This window comes from Pleurodeles waltl, chromosome 12 (assembly GCF_031143425.1).
Source record: "Pleurodeles waltl isolate 20211129_DDA chromosome 12, aPleWal1.hap1.20221129, whole genome shotgun sequence".
Classification (NCBI taxonomy): domain Eukaryota; kingdom Metazoa; phylum Chordata; class Amphibia; order Caudata; family Salamandridae; genus Pleurodeles; species Pleurodeles waltl.
This window is the reverse complement of record NC_090451.1, coordinates 111,435,794-111,457,306: the sequence shown is the minus strand read 5'-3', so window position 1 is coordinate 111,457,306 and position 21,513 is coordinate 111,435,794.

Genomic DNA, 21,513 nt, shown 5'->3' with positions numbered 1-21,513 from the left:
AGGGCTTGGAGCAATTATGAATTGATAAGCATAAGTGGTTTAGCACTACACAATACCTGTCCAAAAAAACATTTAGGTATTGTTCAGCTGGGTGTAAGACCCTTGGTTACCATTTGTTATTAGATCACATTGCGAATTGTGTTATAGTGACTATATGTTAAAGCTTTAAAGATGGGCACATTTTTTCTTGTAGTATTTTCATGATTTTTGTTATGTTTGAGTTCATTTATGTACTATGTGTAAGACATGTTTGATGTAAATATAAATGTATGGAGATTTGTATATATTTTTGCTATAATGATAGAATAAGAGACAGGTTGCTCTCCAATGAGTCTGATGCTGCATTGTGTGAATTAATGGAATAAATAAGGGCAAATAATTTACCCCCTGAAACCAAGAGCTAATATTGTTTTTTTGAAATAAGTATTGAATTTATCCCTTGCCTGCTAATCGCTGTGAGTTTGCTTAGGGAGAAAGGAAGGCATGTTTTCACAGTCTGAAAGTATCTTTTATTGTTATTTACATTCACAAAGTAATTAGCTCAAATGTGAAAATAACATGTTGCTTAACCTTGCATCTTCATGCACCAAGCAAATAAAGGTAGGGGGGGGTAAAAAGGAAGAACATACCCTTTGTGCCCCACACCCATGATGCCCTTCGCCTCATGCCAATTGGAACCGCACTAGAGATATCAAAAGCGATTAGGCACAACAGTTATAAACTGTGCTCGGAAACCATAGTTCTAATAACACTTCTACTCCTGTGTGTGATCTTGGGAAGCTCAGCTCCACATCAGTCATAACTAGAAGCATTTCAACTGAAGAAGCTCTTGGAGTTACAGGGTATATAAGGAAAATGTCATTTACCCTGTGCACATCTGTTCGTGGCATGTTACGCTGCAGATTCACATGCTATGCACAGGTCCTGCCATCTAGTATTGGGCTCGGAGTGTTACAAGTTGTTTTTCTTCGAAGAAGTCTTTTCAAGTCACGTGACTGAGTGACTCCTTCTTTTCGGCTCCATTGCGCATGGGCATCGACTCCATCTTAGGTTGTTTTCCTGCAGAGGGTAAGGTAGGAGTGATGGAGTGTGAAGAAAGAGATGTCCATGCAATGGAATAGAGATGTATATGCATATGTACAAATTTAAATGTAACTTAAACGGCTTCAAGCTCCCGGGGAGGAGGGAGGGCGCATGTGAATCTGCAGGGGAACATGCCACGAACAGATGTACACTGGGTACGTGACATTTTCAGTTCAATGGCATGTGTAGCTGCAGATACACATACTATGCATAAACTACAAAGCAGTTCTCCTCCCCTAAGCGGTGGTCAGCCTGTAGGAGTTGAAGTTGTTTGAAATAGTGTTCTTAGTACATCCTGTCCTACTGTGGCTTGTTGTGTTGCTAACACATCTGCACAGTAATGCTTGGTAAATGTATGGGGTGTTGACCAAGTAGCTGCTTTACAGATTTCTGTCATTGGTACATTTCATAGAAATGCCATTGTTGCTCCTTTTTTCCTAGTGGAATGTGCTTTTGGTGTTATTAACAGCTGTCTTTTAGCCCTTAGGTAACAAGTTTGGATACATTTCACTATCCATCTGGATATGCCTTGTTTTGATATAGGATTACCAGTATGGATTTTTGGAATGCAGCAAACAACTGTTTAGTTTTCCTAAATGATTTTGTACTGTCGATGTAATACATTAAAGCTCTCTTAATTAATATCTAATGTATGTAGTGCTCTCTCTGCCACTGAGTCTGGCTGTGGGAAGAAGACTGGAAGTTCCACTGTTTGATGTAAATGAAACACTGAGATGACCTTAGGTAGAAATTTAGGGTTTGAGCGAAGTACAACCTTATGTTTGTGTAGTTGTATAAAGGGTTGTTCAATAGTGAATGCTTGTATTTCACTAACTCTTCGTAATGAAGTGATTCCCACTAGAAATGCTGCTTTCCAAGTTAGGAATTGAATCTGACAGGAGTGCATGGGATCAAAGGGTGGACCCATGAGTCGTGTGAGTACAATGTTAAGATTCCATGAAGGTACTGGTGGCGTTCTTGGAGGTATGATGCGTTTTAGACCCTCCATGAAAGCTTTGATGACAGGCACTCTAAATAGAGACTTGGTTTGTCTATTTTGCAAATAAGCAGAAATTGCTGTGAGATGTATGTAATGGATAATAAAGCAAAATTTGCTTTTTGTAGATGGAGTAAATAGCCTACAATGTCTTGTATGGTTGCGTCTAAGGGTGTTATGTGTTTTGCTTGGCAGTAGAAAACAAATAATTTCCATTTGTTTGCATAACACTGCCTGGTGGTAGGTTTTCTTGCCTGTTTAATCACTTCCATACATTCTGGTGGAAGATGTAGATATCCAAACTCTAAGATTTCAGGAGCCAGATTGCTAGATTGAGCATTGCTGGATCGGGGTGTCTGATCTGTTGTTTGTTTTGTGTCAACAGGTCCGGTCTGTTAGGGAATTTGATGTGTGGTACTATTGACAGGTCTAGCAATGTGGTGTACCATGGTTAACGTGCCCACGTTGGTGCTATAAGTATGAGTTTGAGTTTGTTTTGATGCAGTTTGTTGACCAGAAATGGAATGAGCGGGAGAGAGGGAAAAACGTAAGCAAATATCCCTGACCAGTTGATCCATGGAGCATTGCCCTTGGATCAAGGGTGTGGGTACCTGGACGCTACGTTTTGGCATTTTGCGTTGTGATTGGTGGCGAACAGATCTATGTCTGGTGTCCCCCACTGACGAAAGTATTTGTGAAGCGCTTGGGGGTGAATTTCCCACTTGTGCGTTTGTTGGTGATCTCGGCTGAGGTCGTCTGCTAATTGATTGTGAATCCCTGGAATGTATTGAGCTACCAGGTGTATGTTGTTGTGAATTGCCCAATGCCAGATTTTTTGTGCTAGAAGACAAAGTTGTGATGAGTGGGTTCCTCCTTGTTTGTTTAAGTAGTACATTGTTGTCGTATTGTCTGTTCTGACAAGAATGTGTTTGTGAACAACAAGAGGTTGAAAAGCTCTTAGTGCTAGGGATACTGCTAGCAGTTCTAAGTGATTTATGTGAAGTTGTTTTTGTTTGCTGTCCCATTGTCCCTGAATGTTGTGATTGTTGAGATGTGCTCCCCACCCAATCATTGATGCATCTGTTATAAGAATGGCATGAGGCACAGGGTCCTGAAATGGCCGCCCTTTGTTTAAATTTGTGGGATTCCACCACTGAAGCGAAATGTGTGTTTGGCGGTCTACCAACACTAGATCTTGGAGATGACTATGTGCCTGCGACCATTTTTTTGCAAGGCACTGTTGTAACGGCCGCATGTTTAATCTCGCGTTTGGGACAATGGCGATGCACAATGCCATCATACCCAACAGTTTCATGACAAATTGGACAGTGTACTGTTGGTTTGGCTGGATTTGTGGCAATATGCTGTGGAACGATTGCACTCTTTGTGGACTTGGGCCTGCAAGTGCTTTTTGGGTATTTAATGTGGCTTCTAACTACTGCTGAATTTGTGCTGGTTGTAGGTGCGATTTTTGGTAATTTATTGAGAGCCCTAGTGTGTGTAAGGTGTTTATTACATAACATGTGTGATGTTGGCACTGTTTTTGAGTGTTGGCTTTTATTAGCCAGTCATTGAGATATGGGAAGACATGTATATGTTGTCTCCTTATGTATGCTGCGACTACGGCAGGGCATTTTGTAAATACTCTGGGAGCTGTTGTTATCCCGAATGGTAACACTTTGAACTTGGAATGTTTTCCTTGTATTGCAAATCTGAGATATTTTCTGTGAGCTGGATGGATGGGTATGTGAAAATACGCATCTTTTAGATCCAGTGTTGCCATAAAATCTTGTTGTTGTAGCAGTGGGACTACATCTTGTAGTGTTACCATGTCAAAGTGTTCTGATCGGATGTAGAGATTGAGAGTCCTGAGATCTAATATTGGTCTTAATGTTTTGTCCTTTTTCGGAATGAGGAAGTACAGGGAGTAAACCCCTGTTCCTTTTTGATGATGTGGCACAAGTTCTATGGCTTGTTTGAGTAATAGTGCCTGTACTTCTGTTTGCAACATTGAAATGTGTTGAGATGGAAGTTTGTGCGTTTTTGGGGGAATGTCTGGAGGAGTTTGTGTGAACTCTATGCAGTAACCATGTTGGATAATGGATAACACCCAATTGTCTGTTGTGATGGGTAACCAGTGGGCGTGGAACTTTTGCAGTCTTCCTCCCACAGGGAAAGTGTGGTGAGGGAAGGTGATGGTAAAATCACTGTTTGGTAGTAGTGGGTTGTTTTGAGGATTGGTATTTTCCTCTAGATCTGGGGAACTGTCCTGTAGGATCCCCGAAACCCCCCTCTCTGGTATTGCATCTGGTAAGAGGGTTTGGCTTGTGAGGTAGATGGCTCAGATGGTTGGGGTCCGAAGCCTCCCCTATATTGAGGCTTTCAGAATGAGCCTCTGTATTGGGATGAATAAAGCGCACCCATAGCTTTGTCAGTGTCGGCGTCTTTTTTCATTTTGTCAATGGCTGTATCAACTTGTGTGCTGAATAATTGTTGTTGGTTAAAAGGCATGTTGAGGACAGCCTGCTGGATTTCAGGTTGAAATCCTGATGACCTAAGCCATGCATGCCGCCTAATGGTGAAAGCTGTGTTACTAGTTCTTGTGGCTGTATCTGCGTAGTCTAGCGCCGAACTGATTGTGTTATTTGTGATTGCTTTTCCCTCCTCTACTACCTGCTGGGCTCTCTTCTGTTGGTCCTTGGGGAGATACTGAATAATGTCTTTCATCTCATCCCAGTGAGCCCTGTCATATCTGGCTAGTAGGGCTTGCGAATTGGCTATACGCCATTGATTGGCTGCCTGTGACGCCACCCTTTTACCTGCAGCATCAAATTTCTTACTTTCTTTATCGTAAGTAAGGGTCCTGGAGGGGGTGCGTCTCCAGAGGACTGGAAATTAGCCCTTTTTCTGGCGGCGCTGACCACTACGGAATCTGTGGGTAGCTGTTGTGTAATAAAAATGGGGTCTGAGTGTGGTGGCTTATATTTCTTCTCTACCCTTGGAGTTATAGCTCTTCCCTTAACTGGTTCCTGGAAGATTTGCTGCACATGTTTCATCATGCCAGGAAGCATGGGTAGACTCTGTTATGTGGCATGAGCTGAGGACAATGTGTTAAATAAGAAGTCGTCCTCCAGAGGTTCGGTGTGCATGGCCACGTTGTGAAATGCCGCTGCCCTGGCTAGAACCTGTGTATATGAGGTGCTATCCTAAGGGGGTGATGGCTTTGATGGATAGCATTCTGGACTATTATCTGAGATCATCATAGAGATGCAATGGATCCGTGTCATGTTGTGATTGTATGGTGTGTGATGGAGACTGTGCAGTAAGTATAGCAGGCGGGGAGACAGTTAGTTGAGGAGAATGAGGAGGAGACTGTTGAGGTGAAAACTGAGGAGGTGGAGATTTTTCTCTTGTTTTTGGCACTTTAGCCGTTGGCTGGTCAGTGTCCAAATGTCCATGGAAGGCCAGTTTCCTCTTTGTTCTTAGAGGAGGTGCCGTGAGGATTTTGCCAGTGTCTTTGTGGATTTATATTGTGGCCTGTTTCTCATCGAAATCCTCCATTTGTGTCAATTCCTCATCAAATCTATCGCTTTCTTTTAATTGCTATGAAAGTCCATGCTCCTCAGTGTACGTATGCTTTTTCGGCTCCAAAGCCGGCTTTTTCGGCACCGAAGGGCCTGGAGTACTTGCTGGCCTCTGCTCCGAAAGTGACTTTCGGGGTTTGGACTCAATGGGTCTGTGCCTTATAATTTCGGAGCCTGTGCCTCGACTCGAGTCCTAAGGCTTTGTTGTTGGCATGACCTTTTTCGGTGCTGAAGATGTTGCTTGGTCACCAGTAGCTTTCTTACGGGTGGAGCCATGGCCTTCTGGCAGTGGCGTCCCCGAGGCCTTGTATTTGGGCTTGGATTGGGTTGGGGCATGCGTACTCACGTGCTGACCCGCTGTTATTGGTCGGTCGATGTCGGACTCTTGTTCGAAATCGGACCCCCAAAAGGAGACGGCAGTGTGGATCATCTCCTCCTCTTCAGCGTCGAGGCTTCGGTGCTTCTGGATGCTATCTCTAATCTTCACGCTCTTCGGTCTCTTAGAGTCTTTTTCGAGCGGAAGGTTCTACAGGCCTCGCAGGTATCCTCTTGATGATCCGGAGATAAACACAGGTTACAAACCAGATGTTGATCTGTGTAGGGATACTTGGCGTGGCACCGAGGGCAGAATCTAAACGGGGTCCGGTCCATGAGGCTTCGACAATACTTTTGGTTGGGCCGACCAGGCCCAAGTTGGGCACGGGTGCCCCGCAGGGCAAGTCGAGATCTGTATCCGCCGGTACCGAGGTGTCGATGATGGATGATACGCAATCGAAAGCAATACCAACTAATTTAGAGGGTTTGTAAGATTTTTCCGACTCAAACAACCGGAGTGAAGAGAAACACTTCCGAACCCGATGGCGGAAAGAAAACAATCTAAGATGGAGTCGATGCCCATGCGCAATGGAGCCGAAAAGGAGGAGTCACTCGGTCCCGTGACTCAAAAAGACTTCTTTGAAGAAAAACAACTTGTAACACTCCGAGCCCAACACTAGATGGCAGGACCTGTGCATAGCATGTGTATCTGCATCTACACATGCCATTGAACACATGGATTCTTTAATCTCTGTATAAACTGCAGTCACTAATTTCTTTAGAATCGGCTGTTTGTGAGGCACCAAGTCACTGCGTATAAAGAAAAGGCATTCACTGATTATAAAGAAAAGACATCAGAAAATGACTATGATAGGGTTCTTACAGTCGAGTTCTGACATTACAATGCCTTCTGCCAGAGCTAGCAGCCAAGGTGAAAGGCAGATCAGGTCACAAAGCATAATTAATGCAGCTTTTTAAAGCAAAAAATTGAATGTTGCTTTTCTTTCTTCTGCTCTACTTTAATAGCTTGGAATGACAGAAGCTATGTACCAAGGTTTTAAGTGGTTTGTGGGAAAGTTGGTGGTGTGACCATGTATAATATGGGGTAAAATACCCTCTACGTACATAAGGATATTCAAAGTCACCTTGAAGTTCATTCCTTATAAATAAGCATTGGCAAAGCCAATAGTTCTCGCCTATGCAAGTTCTATTGCCTTTGCCAATGTGTTTTAGCCATGCTGTACACTAGTAAGACTACTATTCAGCATGGCTCAAAGGTAATGGCATAAAGGAGAATGATGTGTCATCAACTGGTGTGGCGTAGTGTCATGGAGTAAGTAGAGTGTCCTAGAATGGAGCAGTAAACTAACTTTAAAGGTACAGGGGTCCCTTGAATAAAATGCAACACCACTCCCATAAACAATGATATTAAAGTAGTATGCAAATGGAATGTTTCATGTATGTATCAAAATATAAAAGATCAAATGTAGTGGGAAACATCAGCAGGGGAAATCGAGAAAGACTGGTATTAGGGCATTACACAAGTTATCTGGATGACCCAATGTCACCAATTACAAGAAAAATGTAAAGAGTAACTTATATAGTACAGTGGTTTGGAGGAGGCTGGCCTAGTTTGTAGTGAGTACCTATAGTACTTACACCTTATACCAGGTCCAGTTATCCCTTATTAGTGAAATGCAGACAGTTTCTAGAAGCAATGCTCTCTAGGGGTAGCTGTAGCCAAGGCCTATCTAGGAGACATGCAAAGCTCATGCTATACCACTGTAGACACACAGTACTCACACACATGAAAGAAAATACTCAGTGATACAAAAATAAAGGTACTTTATTTTAGTGACACAAATGCCAAAAATACCATAGAGACTATACTCCCTTAGGAGGTAAGTAATACACCAATTATATACACTAGTATGCAGCAATAGCAATAAAAACAGTTAAAAAACAGTGCAATTAGTGAAAATCACAATGGTTAGAAATGGGCCTAGGGGAAACACAAACCATATACTAAGAAAGTGGAATGCGAATGTCTGTTTCCCACCTAGGCAAGTGTGGTATATAGAGGGGCGCTGGGAGTATTAGAAAACACCAACGGTACGTAATAGAACCCACCTCAGAGCCAAGGAAAGCAGGAGTAAATCACAGTAACTTTCCTAGAACACACAAGAACATGCGAAAGAAGATAATGCAAGAACCAGAAGAGACTTCAAGACACAAAAGGTGGGTTCCTGGATCTAAAGACTTGTGGAAGAATGGGACTAAGTCCACAGGGAGGACAGGAGCCCCTGCTAACCCGAATCAAGGTGCAAAAGAAGAACCACTGGTGAAGAACAACAGTCAGTACTGCACCCAAGAAGATGGATGCGGGTTCCTGGTTGGTGCAGATGATATCCCACACCGGATGGATGTTTGCAGGATTCCGCCAACAAGCCTAGTCACACGCAAAGCTCACAGTTAGCGGAAAATGGCACTGCCCAGGACCAGGAGGGACCTGGTGGACTCTACCCAGGAGGGGGAGTCAGGTGGGGCTCTCAGAGAGAGCCCACAGGAGACCAGGCAGCGCACACAGAAATCTCCAGCGTGAAGACAAAGGAGTTGCAAAAGGAGGCCCACGCAGCACAAAAACAAAGGTTCCCACACCGCCAGAGAACCACTCAGGAAGCTGTGCATCTCCGGAAGGAGTGCTGGGGACTGGAGCTACATTGTGCACAAAGAATTTCATAAAATGATGCCAACAAGCTTTGGCAACTGAAAAACATGTAGTGCACAGAGGTACAGTCTTGCGTGGGAAGGCAAGCTCTTACCTCCACCAAAGTTGAACAGTAGGACGTCAGGACCATCGGGACCACTTCAGATGCAGGATCCATGCAACTCGTCAGGAGAGGGGACCCACGCAGATAGTCGTTGTTGCAGAGAGGTGCCTGCTGAAGCAGGGGAGTGACTCCTTCACTCCAAGGGAGATTCCTTAATTCTTCTGGTGCAGGATGAGGACAGGCTGTCATCTGAGGATGCACGACCGGGAAACAGTTGCACTTGCTGGCAAGAGCTGAAGATACAATGTTGCAGAAGTCGTATTTGCTTCTTTGTTGCAGTTTGTGGAGTTCCTGGAGGGTCCAGATGCAGTTTCTTCGGTGAGAAGATGAAATAAAGGATGCAGAGGATTCCTGCTGGAGTCTTGCAATCCAAATCTGAAAAGCCTCCCAAAGGAGAGACCCTAAGTAGACCTGAAAGGGGGATTGGTCAGCTAAACAGGTAAGCACCTATCAGGGGACGACTCTGGCACCACCTGCTGGCACTGGCCACTCAGATGCTCCCAGAGTTCGCTGCCAACTTGGAATCCAAGATGGCAAAACCCAGGGACCCTCTGGAGGAGGTCTGAGCACCACACCTGGGGTGGTGATGGACAGGGGAGTGGTCACTCCCCGTTCCTTTGTCCAGTTTCATGCCAGAGCAGGGACTGGGGGTACCTGAACCGGTGTAGACTGGATTGTGCAAGGAGGGCACCAAATGTGCCATTCAAAGCATTTCCAGTAGCCTGGGGAAGGAAGTTACCCCTCCCAAGCCTGTAATACCTATTTCCAAAGGGAGAGGGTGTAACTCCCCTCTCCCAAAGGAAATCCTTTGTTCTGCCTTCCTGGGCTTGAGCTTCTCAAACAACAGTAGGGCAGAAACCTGTCTTAGAGGTGGCAGCAGCTGGGGCTGCCTGAAAAACCTCAGAAGGCTGGAATGGGAATACTGGGGGTCCGCAGAGTACATTAAATCATACAACTAATGCTTGCAAAAGCCTTGGTGTATGATTCCAACATGTTTGATATCAAACATACCTATGTTCGGAGTTACCATTATGTAGCTGGACATAGGTAGTGACCTATTTCCAGTACACATGTAAAATGGCATCCCCGCACTCACGAAGTCTGGGAAAATGGTCCTGGAGGTCGTGGGTGCACCTCTTGTAGTGCAGGGGTGCCCTCACACAGAGGTACTCTGCACCCTGCCCTCAGGGCTGGAGTACCTGCTATAGGGGTGACTTATAAGTGACCTGGTGCAGGGTAACTGGCAGTATAAGGGTGCATGCACCTTTTCACGCATGCTGCAATGGCAGTCCTGCAGAAGCCTTTCCATGGGCTCCCTATGGGTGGCAAAAGAAATGCTGCAGCCCATAGGGATCTCCTAGAACCCCAATGCCCTGAGTACCTACGTACCATATACTAGGGACTTATAAGGGGGCACCAGTATGCCAATTTTGGGTAAAATACTGGGTTACCAGTATGCAACAACCATAATTTAAGGGAGAGAGAATATCTACTAGGGTCCTGATTAGCAGGATCCCAGTAGACACACTCAAACACACTGGCAAACAGGCCAAAAGTGGGGGCAACCAAGCTAGAAAGAGGCTACTTTCCTACAAGGTTAGCATCCACAATAATGATTTACAAGCTTTTATACAGACCTTTACATGAATGACTTAAATAGTGAATCAAGAAGTCATTAGCTCAGAGTACCTATGCTTATTGCAACTTATGTACAATATCACAAATTCAAGTCAAGGTACTTTGGCCGACGATATTTTGATCCCCTAGACAAGTATCAGGATCATCCTAAACCTTTGTTAAGTTTGAGTTAAAAGGGTTACAGAGTGCTTGTAACCAAAATGGCGAAGATAAATCTGACACACGTCCTATATGAATGAGAAGGCAATCAATGGAGATTTGAATCTCTAATCAAGCGCCAATGCCATAAAGTAGTAGTAGAGTGGAGTATGTCACAATGTTATAGAGTGTCATAGAGTGGAGTGGCAGAGTGTCGTAGAGTGGAAAGGCATAAAGAAGCGTGAACTGGAGCAGAGTGAAGTAAAGTAACGTGAAGTGGCATAGAGAAAGTTGGATAGAGTGTTGTTGAGCATAGTACATTGTTGTATAGAGGAGTGGCATAGAGTGTTGTGCAGTGGCGTTGAGTAGAGTATCGTAGATTAAAGTGGCATAGGGTGGGGTGGAGTGGCATAGAGTGGAGTACAGTGGAATGGAGTGGCGTATAGGGAGTTGTGTAGGGAGTTACAGAGTGGAGAAAGTGTTAGAGTTTAATGGAATAGAGTGTCAGAGTCTAGTATCATGGAGTGTAATGTCAGAGTGAAGTGTCATAGAGTGGAGTTGGGTGGTCTAGAGTGAAATGGCATAGAGTACTGTGGTGCAAAGTGTAGTGGTATAGAGTGCATTGGTTTTGAGTAAAGTGGTGTAGAGTGCATTGGCGAAGACTGCACTGGTTTAGCGTACAGTACAGTAGCGTAGAGTGGTGAAGAGTAGAGGGGAGCAGAGTGGAGTGGCACATCATAGATTGCGGTGGTTCAGAGTGCTGCGTCATAGAGTGATGCGGCGCATCATAGAGTGGAGTGGTGCAAGGCAGAGTAGACTGATGTAGAGTGCAGTGGTGGAGTGCAGTGATACAGAGTAGAGTGGCATAGAGTGTAGTGGCATATAGTACATTGGTGTAGAGTGCAGTAGAGTGGCATATAGTTGAGCGGTGCAGAGTAGAGTGCTGTGGTGCAGAGTAGAGAGGAGTATAGTTCAGTGGCAGAGTGCAGTGTTGCAGAGCAGAGTGTCATAAAGGGCAGTGGTGTAGAGTAGAGTGGCATAGAATGCATTGATGTAGAGTGCAGTGATGTAGAGTGATGCAGAGTAGAGAAGAGTGGCTTAGAGTACAGTGGTGCAGAGTAGATTAGAGTTGCATAGAGTGCCGTGGCATAGAGTAGATTGCTGCAGGGTACAGTATAGTGGTGAAGAGTAGATTGTTGCAGAGTGGAGCATAGTGATGTAGAGTGCAGTAGCATAGAGCGGTGCAGAGCAGATTGGAGTGACGCAGGGTACATTGGAGTGGTGCAGGGTAGATTGGACTGGCATAGAATAGAATGGAGTTGCATAGATTGCAGTGGCATAGAGGAGCTGATTTCAAAGTAGAGTGAAGTGCCTACAGTGGAGTGGTGTAGAGAAGATTAGAGTGCAGTGGTGCAGAAAAGAGTGCAGTGGGACAGAGTACAGTGGCATTGAGTGCAGTGGTGCAGAGTAGAGTGGCGTAGAGTTCAGTGGCAGAGAGTTTAATGTGGCAGATTAGAGGGTCGCAGAGTACAGTGGTGTATTGTAGAGTGGCATAGAGTGCAGTGGCATAGAGTGCTGTGGTGCAGAGTAGATTGGCATAGAGTGCAGTGGCATAGAGTGCATTGGTTTTGAGTAAAGTGGTGAAGAATGCACTGGCAGAGTGCAGGGGTGTAGTGTACAATGGTTAGAGTAGGATAGCATAGATTGCAGTGGCGTAGCGTAGAGTGCTGCAGAGTAGAGTGGTGAAGGGTGGAGTGGTACAGCATAGATTGCAGTGGCGTAGAGTAGCACAGTGTGGAAAAAAGTGGTGTAGGGTGCAGTGGCATTGGGTAGATTGTTTCAGAGTAGAGTGAAGAAAAGATAAAGAAAAAAATCATATACTTCAATATGCTTAAGTATGTAACAATAACAACAACTTAAATAATAATGCTAGGCATAATGGCCCAAAATGAAATATGGCTTCTCCTTGTTAGCCACACTGTAATCAAGCCCGTCATTACCTAGATAACAAAACATTAAACATAAATGTTAGAAAAATATACCCTTCTAATAGCTAAATTGATGTGTGAAAGGGTAAAATCTGGGCTCAATCTCGACTTCACTGTTTCACCAACTGGTGTGATCTTTGGCAAATACAAATATTGTGTTTCACAGAGTCTCCTTTCTAGTCTGCAGGCATCAGGGTGAATGGGACTCTGTTTCCTCTTTAGATCTTCCTCATTGTCTTGCAGATCCTCTTGAAGGCATCCTGCAGTGCTCCTCTTCAAGGCAGCGGTGATGCCGACAGTAATCATCAAATACTCTTTTCTCCTCCTCGTGCCCTTTGTTCTTATGAGCTCCCTTAATGCCCACAGCTTGAACAGGACAAAAGGGCAGAGGGAACAGGGGGCCTCCGGACTCACATTCATTTTGTTACCATCAGCTTGGATGATGGTCGGTACAGGGCTATTATAAGTAGCGCTTTTGTGCGCTAATGGCCCTCTGAATAATAGATGTGAGAGGGGAAATTATTTTGTCCCCTTGTCCCCCCCACCTTTGTCCCCCGTGTCCCCCACCCTCCAAAATCTGGGGGGGATACATGCCCCGCATCCCCCACACTTCCTACGCCCATGGCCATAAGAGCCACAGTCTCAAATCAGCCAAATAGTTAAAAATAAGAGTTGTCAGGCTTGATTTTGTGCTGTCAAAACCTTCACGGATCTAACCACCGAGAGGGGTGTCATGTTCTAAAGTGGAGGTGTACAGCACACGCACGTGACTACATCTCAATTAATAAGTCTTCTATTTATATAATGGGATGTAGTGCAACCCACTTTTTAAGTGTGCACGTATGTATATAGTCAGAAACCAAAGGAACTCCAGTCAGAGACACTGAATGAATGAATGAATCTTTATTGCCTGATTAATTAATATCATTACAACATATTAAAATAATAAAATGGAAAATCTGAAATAAACAGCAAGAAAAACCCTTCCGATACCAAAACTGAAGCCTAATCATAGCACCTTCTTTAAAGTACTAGAAAGTACTATAAAGCCCGGAAAGTTGTCCCAACCTGGGGTCCCCAGTTGTTAACCACAAGCTGTTACTCAAGTAAATACCCATAATACAACCTTCTGCGAGCACCAACCAATTGTTTGCCTGTTGACCCAGACCCGTTTCCAATATCCAAGACAATTAGGTGACAGGGGGGATGACTTGGGCGGCAGGAGCCATCTCTTCAGGGCCCTTTCTTCGAGGGCCCCCTGCCATCCATAGGCACCCTTGCTAGTTTGGCTTCTTGCCTGACGTAAGGCTGAACACAGCCTATGAAATAATTTTCCAAAACGGCCTTGTTCCATGGGGACTACTGCGGCAAAAATAAGACTTAGGGCTTCGTTGCATGTTTTCACCCCATGTTTCAAAAACAGAGGTTTTAACAGAAGGCGCCGTTCAGACGCCAGACAGGGGCAACGACATACAAGATGTTTTATCTTGTATGGTAGTGGAAAAGTGTGGTACAATGGTTAGAGCGGCAGACCCTGATGCAAAGATCTGGCCCAGTACCAGGGTTCAATTTCATCTCGGTGGGTCTTGGGCTCAATTCCCTGAGACTAGATTATTCTTGTCTCAGTGCCTAATTTAATTAATGGGTCCCACTCTGTAACTCTGGGCAATAGCTTGCTTAATCTTCACAACGCTTGGATGCCTGGCTTCACCCTGGGGCTGTCCAAGAGTGGGCACCTCACAGGGAAAAGCCAGGAGGGGTTCCACAGCAATATATGTACAGCGCCTTGAGACCCTAACAGGTGAGTAGTGCGCTATACAAGTGCAAAATTTACAGTTTTTTCGATTCTGTGTGGTATTGACACAACATGCACTCATGCATGTGCCCTTGTGCAGTTTTCCACTTCCATCCATATTCCCAGGCAGGTAAGGTTAGAAGGCGCATCTGAAGGATGTTCTGGAATGCTCGCTCTCCTAGCGGGGCTTTTAGATAGGGCTGGCCCTTGGTGGTTGCATACGATTCATGCAGGCCATCAGCTCTACGAATATCCCGAACTGTTAAGATATCTTTGGTTCTTGAAGCTTGCACACCAAGCACTTTCAGTTTTTTCTTCAGAACCGCTTTTGTGATGGCAGGGTCTGTAGAGTAGGAAGGCGCCAGATTGAACTGTTCCTCAGCCTTTGTTAGATAGATGGCCCAATTGCTTGTTTTATTTTTGAAAATTACTTTCAAAGCCCCCCTAAGGCTACAATCCTTTGCCCTGCTGACACTTTGGTAAAACTGTATCATATCTATTTTGCACAACAAGTCCATGCATATTATATCTAGTTCCAAACGTATCCCTGCATGCCTTGTGGATCTGGGGATCTTCAGGAACCTTTTGTAGGCTCTCATCTGGGCATTCTCTAGAGGGACTGTCAATTTGACCAGAAAAGCCAAATGGGCAAAAGTAATTGAGGGTAATAGTATTGCTTTTATCATCCTCCCTAAGGACTCGAATGTGGGTGCCTTAAGTCGTTGATGGAGTTTTGCTAATACATGGGAGATTTTTACTGCTTTGGAGGTCAATGCCGCTGCCTGATGTGTTATTCTCCCCGTATTAGATAGCAAGACCCCCAAGTAGTGTTATTTATCTTCCAGCTCTATACTTAGAGGACCAAGTTTCAATCTTCTATACCTATTTTTTGACTGGCGGCTAAAAACCAGAACTTTATTTTTTTCTGCATTCACTTTTAAAGCATTTCTTTCATTGTAGTCATGCAGTATATCAAAGCCCCTTATGAGCCCAATCTGAATTCGGGCAAGCAAAACCATGTCATCCGCATATTGTATTATGGGGAGCACCAATTGCCCCAACCTCAAAGGAAACACATTTCCTCTGAGCAGCTTAGCACTGAGGTCAGCTGTGTATACGTTAAAGAGAGTGGGCGCTATGACGCAGCTCTGTTTTAGGCCTTTGTTGGTAAAAATCTTCATAGTTATGCGTGATTTTGTGATTTTTATTCTCACCCAGGTGTGCGAGTATAGGGCCATTATTGAAGCTAACAATTTCCTTGGAATTCCCCAGGATGCTAGTTTCTTCCACAGGATCTGCCGCACCACCCCGTTGAAAGCCACACTATAATCAATAAAGCATGCAAAAAGCGATGGAAACGTTGGTTTTAGTGCTTGTTCTCCAAGGTATGAAAGTGCCAGGACATTATCTAATGTAGAGGAACCAGGTCTAAAACCCTGTTTTATAAGGTGGAATTATACCATTTGCTGAGATCGATTCTTCCAGCTCTTGTAATAAAACCCTTGCATATTCTTTACCATCTACATCCAATAAGGCTATCAGCCTATAGTTTTCATGGCAAGTGATGTTCCCTTTTTTATAGATAGGTTGGAGTATTGATCCCTTCCACACTGCCGGAACCACCGATAAATATAAGCAGTCATTGAATAAAGCGGTCAGGGGTGCATCCCAGTAAGCGTGGTCGTCTCTGAAAATGCTCCTTGGCAGGCCATTGGGTCCAGGGGCCCCATCCCGCCTCCTTTCGCCAAGGATAGTTTGCACAGTTTTAATGGCAATGGGGCCAATTTTGTCATCTAATACATCCGATTCATTGAGACCAGCGCTGTGAGCTTGATCCCCTACATAATTTATGTCTACATACGGATTTCCCACATGCCTTTCCCAATCACTGGCCGAGATCACGTTAGTGTTTGTTTCGGAGTCGTAAAGCAATGTGCTGATGAAATCCCCAAATTCTCTACTTTTGGTAGATGGGAGCAATGTTACCAGGTGCTTCCAGCGTTCTTCCGTCTCTTTGGTCTTCAACACCCATAATGCTTTTTTTAAAAACTTTCTGTGCCGACTTCCTTAATGCATTTGAGGCTGGGGTTTTGAGCCTCTTGTAACGCCTTTCTGCCTGCCGATATCTCTTTTTATGCTGTGACCATTCCTTGGGTACTAGCTGCTTAACCACCCTGTTCTGTTTACACCCAGTTTGACCGGGCTGCACTCTATTGCAGAGGTGAGTTTGAAGTTTTTTAAGCGCCAGCCCCCATTGATCTTTTATTTGACCAGCCCCCTGATGAAGGTTTATTGGACCGTTTGCCTTCTTCCATGCCTCATATTTTGTTTTACAGGGAGCAGACCATTTAATGCGTTTTATAGTGGGGCCTTCTGCGAGGTGACAACCTCTTCCTTTATACAGGTCATGTCTCGTAGCCCCTAGATCAACGGGTTATGGTCACTTTTAGATCTATAAATCACCTTGTGGCTTAGGCACCAGCTCAGGAACATTGAAAAAAAGTTCTGAAGGAAATGTATTCTCTTGATATCGATGCTTGCGATACTTCTTTAAGGTACAGGTGTTTTTTCATCCAAAGGGAACTTTTTAAAGTAACTGATGATATATATATATATATATATATATATATATATATATATATATATATATACAGTATATATATATATATATATATATATATATATATATATATATATATATATATATATATATATATATATATTCCTTTACTTAAAAACAAAAGGTTACAGGGACGTTATAGTTAGGCTCTCATTTTAAATGTGAAAAACCCTATAAATTCACCTGCTATATTTGGAGTTACCTCAAGTAACTATAACTCATGCCCTAAGGTAACTTTAACTCGCACCCTTGCCATTAAAATCTGAAACTGTAATATGAAATCATGAGGATTATGTGAGAGAAGCAAAGAGGCAATTGAATGATGCTATCAGAAACTGTTGGAAAATGGGTATTGGTAAGGGCAGGTAAGTACCTACACTTAGCAATAGGCCACTAACCTCCACTTTGGTCCAGTTAGGTCTCAATAAATTAAACCCAGCTCAACCCATGGTAGTTTGGCAACGAGAAAAAAGGCTTAACTTAAGAGGCAAATATGTAAAGCATTTGAAAATCACAAAACAGTAACTAAGTAAAACACAAAACATAATAAAAATCCAAGACCAATTTACAAAAATAGATTATATTTGTATCTTTAAAATGACACCAAAACAATTAAAATTGGATGAGGGCAACCTGAGATATGTATTTTTAAAAAATTACTGTTTTCTAGTTCATAGAAATTAAAAGCGCCAATATGGTCATCTGGTCGCACCTCGACTGCGGCAAAGTCAAAGTTTAAGGCCAACCGCGATGGAGCCCTGCTCGGCTGCAGCCCACGGGATGCCTCTGTCAAAAGTTTACCTTCGGACTTCGTTGTTTTCTTGAAGATTTTCTTCAGCGGGACCAAGTCACCAGTCCAATCCAACATCCTGAAACTCTTCCTTGGATACGCGTCGTGGGAGCCCTCGGTGGAGATTTTTACCTTCGGACATAGTCGTTTTTTTTAGATGAAAATCCTTCGACCGGGGCAAACCTGAATCTTGGTCCGAAGTCCTTGGAGCCCTCTTCGGATACACTGCCCGTCAACTTTCTACATTCGGACGTAGTCTCTTTTTCTGAGATGTTCTTCACCGGAACAAACCTGCAAGTCAGGCCAGGTCGCGGTTGAGGCTAGCCAACATGAGTTGTCGCAGAGGTAGGTCCCTTCATGCAGATTTTTTCCAAAAGTTCTCCAAACATCTGGACCTTCTCCCAGATGTTCTTTTATGGCTCTTTTGAGGCCCACAGCTCACCCCAAGGTTCCAGAAGCTCTGAGATGCTCCTTGAGGGTGTGGACTACAACTCCCAGAATGCACCTGGCACAAACTCCAAATTGGCCACTGGACAGTGGTCAGTTTCTTTAGGAGTTGGTGCAGGGGATTCTGGTTAGCCAAAGATATGGTCTGCGCCCTAATCCAGCACTGAGCCAGCTGCTCTGAGACTATACATGCATGGGGTATTTAAAGTTTGGTATTCATGTAATAAAAGTTGGATGGGATGTAGAATGCCACCTCTAGCAAACAGGGAGTCCCTCCTCGAACCAGTTGAAGCTAGACAAAGTCCTTCTTGTGGTAAAGCCCAAGTGTGCAGCTGGTGCAGCCCACCAGAGTGGAGTGTCCAGGTGCAGGTTAGGGGCACAGCGGCGCAGTCCTTCTTCTCCTGTAGTTCTTTGTTGTAGGGATCTGGTAGGCATCTGAGGTGTGGGTGCAGGTCTGCCAGTTTTATCCTTGCTCCTGGGTGAAAAACAGGGGAGTCCTGGTTCTCCAATCAGGTGCAGGGTCCTCCCCCTTGTGATGACCTTTTCCTGAGAAGTGTGTCAAAAATCAATCCCAGGGAGCAACATTTCTCAAAACGTTTTTGAGAGTTACATCTGGCTGAGCCCACCCACTGGTGTGGCTAAAAATCTTAAACACACCCTTCTCCTGCCCTAATCTCATCAAGAGGGCACCTACTTGTCTGGGGTTGCAGGGTGTGAGGGAGGTGCTGGGATACTCCAAATGTCCTTCCCTGCCTTTAAAGACCAGTTTGGCAGTCCTCCCCACTTCCTGCATCTCCATCAGCTGAGGGGAGATCTCCTCCCACAGACACATTCCTTTGTGTTCAGCCCAGGCTACTTCACACCTCATCAAGGCAGCCTGGCCAGGCTGCCAGAGGCTGGCCAATCACAGCAGAGCACTACAGGGCTGAAGATGACAACTTTTTAGGTAGAGTTTAAAACTCTTTACCTGAACAAGATATACTAACTCCAGCACCAGCAATTGTAAGTTGTAGGATTTATTATAACAATTAGTTTGATACCAAACTTGAGGTATCTGACACTGGAGGGGACTTTATAAATTAAAATAAAGTCTCCCCGTTCTAGCCTATGGAGGCCATTCACTACAACGAGGGAAAAACAAATTTGGCTGTTTTACCTCACCATGGTTTGTAAAACTATATTTATAAGGTACCTGCTTATAGTGACATGGCATCGACCCTAGGGGCACATAGGGCACACCTTAGGGGTGACGTATATGCACAAATAAGGTAGTTTAAGACTTTGAAAGTACTTTTAATTCCAAAGTTGAATTTTCATATAACTTTAATTTAAAAGCAGCCAGCAAGGCAGGCCTGCCTTTAAAGTGACCCTGGGCACCTCAGCAGTGCCCCTATGGGTGACTACCTATGCTGGGGTCTCTAAAACTACATGCCGTAACATAAACTAGGAACTTATGGGTAGGTTGACATAGCCATTTATAATTAGCCTAATTTGCATACTTATTTTATACAGAGCACAGGCCCTGGGACTGGTTAGCAGTACCCAGGGCACCATCAGAGTCAGGAAAGCACCAGCAAAAAGTGAAAAATGGGAGTAAAACGTTAGGGGGGGCCTCTGCAATCAGCCCTGTTCTCTCACAGAAACTAACTCACAATCCTATTAAGGAAATAGTACATACAATCAATATCAAATACAATTGTGGTATCAAGAATTGTTAATTAACGAAGAAGAACTTAACTTCTCAAAGTCTAGTGATCTGGTAATGCCAACTATATACTTTCTCCCCAAAATCCATAAAATGTTGAAAAATTCACCTGGAAGACCCATAGTGTCAGGGTGCAGAGTACTTTTTGCAAATATCTCCAAATATATTGACTTTTATATTGCTCTTATGGTGACCTCACTCAGTTTCTATATTAAAGATATTAAAGACACAGGTGACTTTTGGAGAGTCATTTCTGTTATTGCGCGGCAATCGAGCTACATCGTAGTCACCATAAATGTAGTATCACTATATACATCAATTCAACATGAAGTTGGATTAACAGCATTAACATATTTTTTGAGACAAAGAAACATAAGATACACTAGACACTCTGAAATGCTCTTGGAAATGGTGAAAATGCGTTTTCATAACAACGTTTTTATATTTGATTACCAGATTTATAAGCAAATACGTGGAACTGCTATTGGAATTTCATTTTCCCCAAGCTATGCTAATCTCACTATGGGGTGGTGGAAGAGAAATTGCATGGCATGAGAACTACCAGGAACACTTATGCAAGGTCATGATATGGCTGTGCTGTATGGACGATTTGTGCGTAATTTGGGATGGCACATAAAATGAATTTGCAACATATTTTGAAAAACAAAATCAAAATGAGTGTGGGTTAACTTTCACAAACAAAACGAGTGCTGTAGTAATACATCTTTTGGATATTAAGGTTTCTATAGAAGAGAATCAACTGAAGACAACTATTTTCGGAAAAACAACTGCCACAAACAGCATTCTACATGGTAAGAGTTTTTACCCCAAACCCTTACTTAGAAGCATTCCATTTGGTGACTTTTTTCGTGCAATACGTAATTGCTCAGAAGACAAGGAGACTCAATTTACAGATATCAAGCAAAGATTTACACACAAGGAAATCCAAAAACCAACATTGAACTAGGTGCAAGAAGAGCCAAATCAAAGACCCGACAACAAGTGTTGGTAGAAAAGATCTCAAATAAAAATGACGTAGTAAAAAATTGCCCGTAGTGCATACTTACATATAGAAATGAAAGTGAAGATATTGTGAGAATATTCAAAAGACATTGGAAAATATTGAGTAATGATCAGGACATTGCACCAATAGTGGGACCCAGACCCTCAGTGTCATATAGGAAATCACGCTCCATAAAGGACATACTTGTTAAAAGTCATTATATTGCAGCTGCCCCAGAAAATTGGTTGAGTAATGTGCATACAGGCTTCCACAAATGTAACAAATCTAAAGTCTGCGAAATCACCAGAAACATGAGGATGTTCAAAGACTATAACTGAAAAATTATGCAGATAACCGGGAGAATAACTTGTGATAGTCAATATTTGGTCAATTTGATTGAATGCATATGTGGCTTGCAGTACATAGGTAGTACTATCTGTCCTCTAAAGAAGAGAATACTTGAACATGTGAGAGCAATACAAGAGAAAGACCAAAGCTATGCTGTTGCAAGACACTATATGACACAACTTACGGAAGATTGGAAAAGCATCAGGGTTTTTGGTTCGGCACAAATGAATA